The following is a 7,500-nucleotide window of genomic DNA, read 5'->3' as shown; positions in this document are numbered from 1 at the left end:
AATAATGGACTTTACTGTGCTCTGAGAGGATATTCAATGCCTTGGAAATGTTCTTATATCCTACCCCTGATTGGTGCTTTTGAAGAACCTTATTCCAGATTTGCTTTGAATGTTCCTTCATCTTCATGATGTAGTTTTTGTTAGGAAATGTACTAACCAACTGTGGGACCTCCCAGAGACAGGTGTATTTAACCTGAAATCATGTGAAACACCTTAATTGCACACAGGTGGACTCCATTCAACTAATTATGTGACTTCTAAAGACAATTGGTTGCACCAGAGCTTATTTAGGTGTGTCATAGCAAAGGGGGTGAATACTTATGCAATCAATTATTTTCTGTTTTATATTTGTAATTATTTTAGAACAAGTTGTAGATTTTATTTTTCACTTTGACATTATGGACTTTTCTTGTGTTGATCAGTGGCAAACATAGCGCTTAGCGTTGAGGCCAAAAAGCTCTATTTTGGTCTCATCAGACCATAGAATCTTCTTCCACTTGGTCTCAGAGTCTCCCACATGCCTTCTGGGAAACTCTAGCCGAGATTTGATGCGAGTTTTTTTCAACAATGGCTTTCTTTTTGCCACTCTCCCATAAAGGCCAGTTTTGTGAAGCACCCGGGCTATTGTTGCCATATGCACAGTGTCTCCCAGCTCAGCCGTGGAACACTGTAACTCCTTTAGAGTTGCCATAGGCCTCTTGGTGGCCTTCCTGACTAGTGCCCTATACGCCCGGATACTCCGTTTTTGAGGACGGCCTGTTCTAGACAGATTCACAGTTGTGCCATATTCTCTCCATTTCTTAATAATGGACTTTACTGTGCTCTGAGAGGATATTCAATGCCTTGGAAATGTTCTTATATCCTACCCCTGATTGGTGCTTTTGAAGAACCTTATTCCGGATTTGCTTTGAATGTTCCTTCATCTTCATGATGTAGTTTTTGTTAGGAAATGTACTAACCAACTGTGGGACCTCCCAGAGACAGGTGTATTTAACCTGAAATCATGTGAAACACCTTAATTGCACACAGGTGGACTCCATTCAACTAATTATGTGACTTCTAAAGACAATTGGTTGCACCAGAGCTTATTTAGGTGTGTCATAGCAAAGGGGGTGAATACTTATGCAATCAATTATTTTCTGTTTTATATTTGTAATTAATTTAGAACAATTTGTAGATTTTATTTTTCACTTTGACATTATGGACTTTTCTTGTGTTGATCAGTGGCAAACATAGCGCTTAGCGTTGAGGCCAAAAAGCTCTATTTTGGTCTCATCAGACCATAGAATCTTCTTCCACTTGGTCTCAGAGTCTCCCACATGCCTTCTGGGAAACTCTAGCCGAGATTTGATGCGAGTTTTTTTCAACAATGGCTTTCTTTTTGCCACTCTCCCATAAAGGCCAGTTTTGTGAAGCACCCGGGCTATTGTTGCCATATGCACAGTGTCTCCCAGCTCAGCCGTGGAACACTGTAACTCCTTTAGAGTTGCCATAGGCCTCTTGGTGGCCTCCCTGACTAGTGCCCTATACGCCCGGATACTCCGTTTTTGAGGACGGCCTGTTCTAGACAGATTCACAGTTGTGCCATATTCTCTCCATTTCTTAATAATGGACTTTACTGTGCTCTGAGAGGATATTCAATGCCTTGGAAATGTTCTTATATCCTACCCCTGATTGGTGCTTTTGAAGAACCTTATTCCGGATTTGCTTTGAATGTTCCTTCATCTTCATGATGTAGTTTTTGTTAGGAAATGTACTAACCAACTGTGGGACCTCCCAGAGACAGGTGTATTTAACCTGAAATCATGTGAAACACCTTAATTGCACACAGGTGGACTCCATTCAACTAATTATGTGACTTCTAAAGACAATTGGTTGCACCAGAGCTTATTTAGGTGTGTCATAGCAAAGGGGGTGAATACTTATGCAATCAATTATTTTCTGTTTTATATTTGTAATTATTTTAGAACAAGTTGTAGATTTTATTTTTCACTTTGACATTATGGACTTTTCTTGTGTTGATCAGTGGCAAAAACTCCCAATTAAATCCATTTTGATTCCATGTTGTAACACAATGAAATGTGGAAAAGTCCAAGGGGGGTGAATACTTTTGAGAGCCACTGTATTTCTTAGCAGACACCCTTATCCAGGACGACTTACAATTGTTACAAGATATCACATTATTTTTACATACAATTATATTATTTTTCTACATACAATTACCCATTTATACAGTTGGATTTTTACTGGAGCAATCTAGGTAAAGTACCTTGCTCAAGGGTACAGCAGCAATGTCCCCCACCTGGGATTGAACCCACGACCTTCTAGTCAAGAGTCCCGAGACCTAACCACTACTCCACACTGCCGCACTGACCATAGTCAAAATTGAGCTACATGACCAGTCACCATTGAGCTACATGACCAGAGTCACCATTGAGCTACATGACCAGAGTCACCATTGAGCTACATGACCAGAGTCACCATTGAGCTACATGACAATAGTTAGAATAGAATTGACTAGAGTCAGAATAGTGCTAGATTGGAGGCTGTGTGGTCCAGTGGTTAAAGAAAAGGGCTTGTAACCAGGAGGTCCCCGGTTCAAATCCCACCTTAGCCACTGACTCACTGTGTGACCCTGAGCAAGTCACTTAACCTCCTTGTGCTCCGTCTTTCGGGTGAGATGTAATTGTAAGTGACTCTGCAGCTGATGCAAAGTTCACACACCCTAGTCTCTGTAAGTCGACTTGGATAAAGGTGTCTGCTAAATAAACACATAATAATAATACATTACCATAGCCACAAAAAACCTTAGTGGACAAAGTGGGTCTGGGTGGCCGAGCGGCAGTTCCAGGAGGTCGGCATGAAGTAGTGACTTGCTCTCATAATGCTATTAGATAACAGATACACTGGGGGGGTAAGTGCATATTACTAAGGGCATGGTCTTTTGATCAAAAAAATATTTAAGTAAAAATAATAAGTCAAGCCATGTGGGAGGCTCTGCACCCCGGGCAGAGTTCCCATTCACCCCTGGCAGCTTCCACTTCCCTGGAAGTCTGTCTGTTGCCCTCCCGTGCCTGGCGCCAGATCAGGTCGGGCTGGAGGCTCTGTTTTCGGCTTGGGGAGGCGGTGGGTCCCCTTACAGTCCTGGACTTCCATGCTGATGGAAGTATGCTGCCCTCCCGCGCCTGGCGCCAGATCAGGCCGGGCTGGAGGCTCTGTTTTGGGCTTGAGTAGGCAGTGTGGGTCCCTGTGGCAATGCGCCCCGCCCCTGTGTGCATTTGTGTGTTTTGTGTGTATGTTGCGTGTGTAAATGTTGGTGTATAGTCATTGGTACACGGGATATAAACGGGTCTGTGTTTCACGTGTATTTAAATAGTGTATATTTGTATTTAGGCACGGGATTGCACATCACGCACGTGCATTTAAAATATAATATGTGAACACGGGGTTTCACGTAATGAATTCACGTGCTGGGATTCAAGTGAGTAATTAATTAGTAATTGAATCCCAGCACAACAGTATATATAGATGCACGTTTCTTGCACTAAGGGTTGGGTGTTCGGAAGAGGAGAACGGGTGAGAGAGAGAGGAGAAACTAAATAGTGTTAAATCATAATTATAAGTGTTTTGTACTCACCGTGTTTGTTTGTCTCCGTGCACCGTTTGTTAAGTGTTTAGTCGTTTTGTCTGTCTGTTTATTTTGGCGTCAAGTGCCGTGTCCTGTTTTGTATTCCATTGTTTAAACCTTTTATTTGTTAATAAACGCTGAGTGCAGCCATTGCACTCAGCTCATCATCACAACCACTGTCTCTGTATTCCTTCCTGCTTCTGGTCTGACGCCACCCACTCTGGCCGTCTTTGTGACACGTGGTGTCATCGTGGGATAGCCGCGCCTCCAAGCGTCAGACCAGGAGGGGTCTGGATTTAAAAAAAAAAAAAAAAAGAAAAAAAGAAAAGAGGATTACAAATATTGTTTTGGGGGGAAAAAAAAAAAAAAAAAAAGAGAGTCAATGGCAGAAGACGCCATCAAACTGCGGGGCTGGTTCCTGGAGAATGCTGGGCTGGAGGCCCAGTCTCTGCCCATGGTCGTCCGGGCTCTGTGGATGATGGACTGTGAGAGATGGGAGGCATATCAGGAGGAACACACCCCAAACACCTTGGAGGAAGGTGTGGAGTTTGTCCTCAGCTACCTGGAGGCAACCATAAATGGAACAGCAGCCCAGGTAGCAGGACCACCAGCAGAGGAGTACCTGCTGTCCCCATCTCCACCAGCAGAGGGTGAATGCCTGCTGGTTTTGCCTCCACAGCCCGAGCGGGAGGAGCCTGAGCGTCCACAGCCCGAGCGGGAGGAGCCTGAGCGTCCACAGCCCAAATGGGAGGAGCCTGAGCGTCCACAGCCCAAATGGGAGGAGCCTGAGCGTCCACAGCCCAAACGGGAGGAGCCTGAGCGTCCACAGCCCAAGCGGAAGGAGCCTGAACGTCCTACGCCTGAGTGGGAGGAGCCCGAACGTCCTACGCCTGAGTGGGAGGAGCCCGAATGTCCTACGCCTGAGTGGGAGGAGCCCGAACGTCCTACGCCTGAGTGGGAGGAGCCCGAACGTCCTACGCCTGAGTGGGAGGAGTCCGAACGTCCTACGCCTGAGTGGGAGGAGCCCGAACGTCCTACGCCTGAGTGGGAGGAGCCCGAACGTCCTACGCCTGAGTGGGAGGAGCCCGAACGTCCTACGCCTGAGTGGGAGGAGCCCGAACATCCTACGCCTGAGTGGGAGGAGCCCGAACGTCCTACACCTGAGTGGGGGGAGTCGGGGCGTCCACAGCCCAACAGGGAGGAGTCGGGGCGTCCACAGCCCAACAGGGAGGAGTCGGGGCGTCCACAGCCCAACAGGGAGGAGTCGGGGCGTCCACAGCCCAAAAGGGAGGAGTCGGGGCGTCCACAGCCCAAAAGGGAGGAGTCGGGGCGTCCACAGCCCAAAGGGAGGCAAGTCGGGGCTTCCACAGCCCTGGGACCCAAGCCACCAGCAGAGGGAAAATGCCTGCTGGTTCAGCCCCAAGAGCCAGAAGGGGAGGAGTTACAGGCTCAACCCCCTGAAAATTTTTGGGGGGGAGAAGGGCAGGATGCTGGTGTCCCCCAGCAGCCTCTCGCTATGCTGCTGAAGGCAGCACGGCGCGCACATGCCCAGCCGCCACAGCAGAGGGAGCCAGCACCGCCAGGAGCAGAGGAGCAGGAGCTGCCTCTGCCTCCGCCACCACCACCGCAAGGAGCAGAGGAGCAGGAGCTGCCTCTGCCTCCGCCACCACCACCGCAAGGAGCAGAGGAGCAGGAGCTGCCTCTGCCTCCGCCACCACCACCGCAAGGAGCAGAGGAGCAGGAGCTGCCTCTGCCTCCGCCACCACCACCGCAAGGAGCAGAGGAGCAGGAGCTGCCTCTGCCTCCGCCACCGCAAGGAGCAGAGGAGCTGGAGCTGCCTCCGCCTCCACCACCGCCAGGAGCAGAGGAGCTGGAGCTGCCTCTGCCTCCACCACCGCCACCGCAAGGAGCAGAGGAGCAGGAGCTGCCTCTGCCTCCGCCACCGCAAGGAGCAGAGGAGCTGGAGCTGCCTCTGCCTCCACCACCGCCAGGAGCAGAGGAGCTGGAGCTGCCTCTGCCTCCACCACCGCCAGGAGCAGAGGAGCTGGAGCTGCCTCTGCCTCCGCCACCGCCTGGAGCAGAGGAGCTGGAGCTGCCTCTGCTGCCCGTACCTCCGCAGGGAGTACGGTGGCCGGAGCCCCAGAAAGGGGAGCTGCCGGCCACGAAGAAGGGGGATGAGGTCTGGAGACCACTTTCCCCAGCAGCAGTTTCGCTGCAGGAGTTCTTGTGGCCGGAGCCCCACAGGAGGGAGCTGCCGGCTATGAAGAAGGGGGAGGTCGGGGGACCACCTGCCCCCGCAGCTTTTTCGCTGCAGGACGGGACCAGCATGCTGTCAGCCGTGCCACTACCGGCAGGGGTGCTGACAGCATGGCCAGCCGCGGGCCCGCTGAAGCCTCCCTTCCCAGCCCGAGACTTTGTCCTGGACTGCTGGGTTTTTAAGGGGGGAGGTGGCCGTTGAGGCCATGTGTGCTGCGCACAAGGGGGGGTATATGTGGCAATGCGCCCCGCCCCTGTGTGCATTTGTGTGTTTTGTGTGTATGTTGCGTGTGTAAATGTTGGTGTATAGTCATTGGTACACGGGATATAAACGGGTCTGTGTTTCACGTGTATTTAAATAGTGTATATTTGTATTTAGGCACGGGATTGCACATCACGCACGTGCATTTAAAATATAATATGTGAACACGGGGTTTCACGTAATGAATTCACGTGCTGGGATTCAAGTGAGTAATTAATTAGTAATTGAATCCCAGCACAACAGTATATATAGATGCACGTTTCTTGCACTAAGGGTTGGGTGTTCGGAAGAGGAGAACGGGTGAGAGAGAGAGGAGAAACTAAATAGTGTTAAATCATAATTATAAGTGTTTTGTACTCACCGTGTTTGTTTGTCTCCGTGCACCGTTTGTTAAGTGTTTAGTCGTTTTGTCTGTCTGTTTATTTTGGCGTCAAGTGCCGTGTCCTGTTTTGTATTCCATTGTTTAAACCTTTTATTTGTTAATAAACGCTGAGTGCAGCCATTGCACTCAGCTCATCATCACAACCACTGTCTCTGTATTCCTTCCTGCTTCTGGTCTGACGCCACCCACTCTGGCCGTCTTTGTGACAGTCCCTTACATTTTTTTATTTTTAATGCACTTTAAGTCTCTTGCCTTCACGGGGTTTGGAGGCTCTGTTTTGGGCAACAGTGTGCCATTTGTGTCGCTGACTTTCAGTGCACTTGAAGCCTGTTGCCCTCGCGGGGTTTGGAGGCTCTGTTTTCAGCAGCAGTGTGCCGTTTGTGTCCTTGGTGACCTCCATGTTTTTGCTGCTAGAGACTAAGTCCCGTTGTGGACATGGTCGTGTCTACCTTCAATGCGAGCCTTTTGGTGGACATGGTCATTGGCCGAGCACTTTAAAAAAAAAAATCCTATCTTTAACATTAGATGACCATAGTCCGGACTTTTTTGGCTCCGCCAGAAACTAAGAGTTGAAAAAGACATAGTCATGTCGCCTATCGTTAACATGACATGACCATGACCATAGCAGGGCAGTTTATGGAAGTCTGTAAACGGCCAAGATTGAAATGTCCTGCGGGGTGGCAGCGACTCCTTGGCAGTGTGACTTCGGCCCCGTTGCCCATAAAGACTCCATGTCTGAGATACAACGGGGGGACCCGCGGAGATTTCCGTCGACAGGGTTTTTAGAACAAAAAATATTTCTAAGTCAGGACGGAGGTGTCAGAAAAATGCTTGTGAGTGATCAGTTGAAGCCAGGCTTGGAGGCTTTGTGCTGGGCAGGGGAAGATGGCCGGGATGACTCCTCCTGTCGGGTCCATGCTGTGGGAGGCTCCGCACTTGAACCAGAGCTCACACTTTCCAAGAAAAAGTCCT

This window comes from Acipenser ruthenus, unplaced genomic scaffold, assembly GCF_902713425.1.
Source record: "Acipenser ruthenus unplaced genomic scaffold, fAciRut3.2 maternal haplotype, whole genome shotgun sequence".
In the NCBI taxonomy this organism is placed as follows: domain Eukaryota; kingdom Metazoa; phylum Chordata; class Actinopteri; order Acipenseriformes; family Acipenseridae; genus Acipenser; species Acipenser ruthenus.
Note: the sequence above shows the minus strand (reverse complement) of the source record.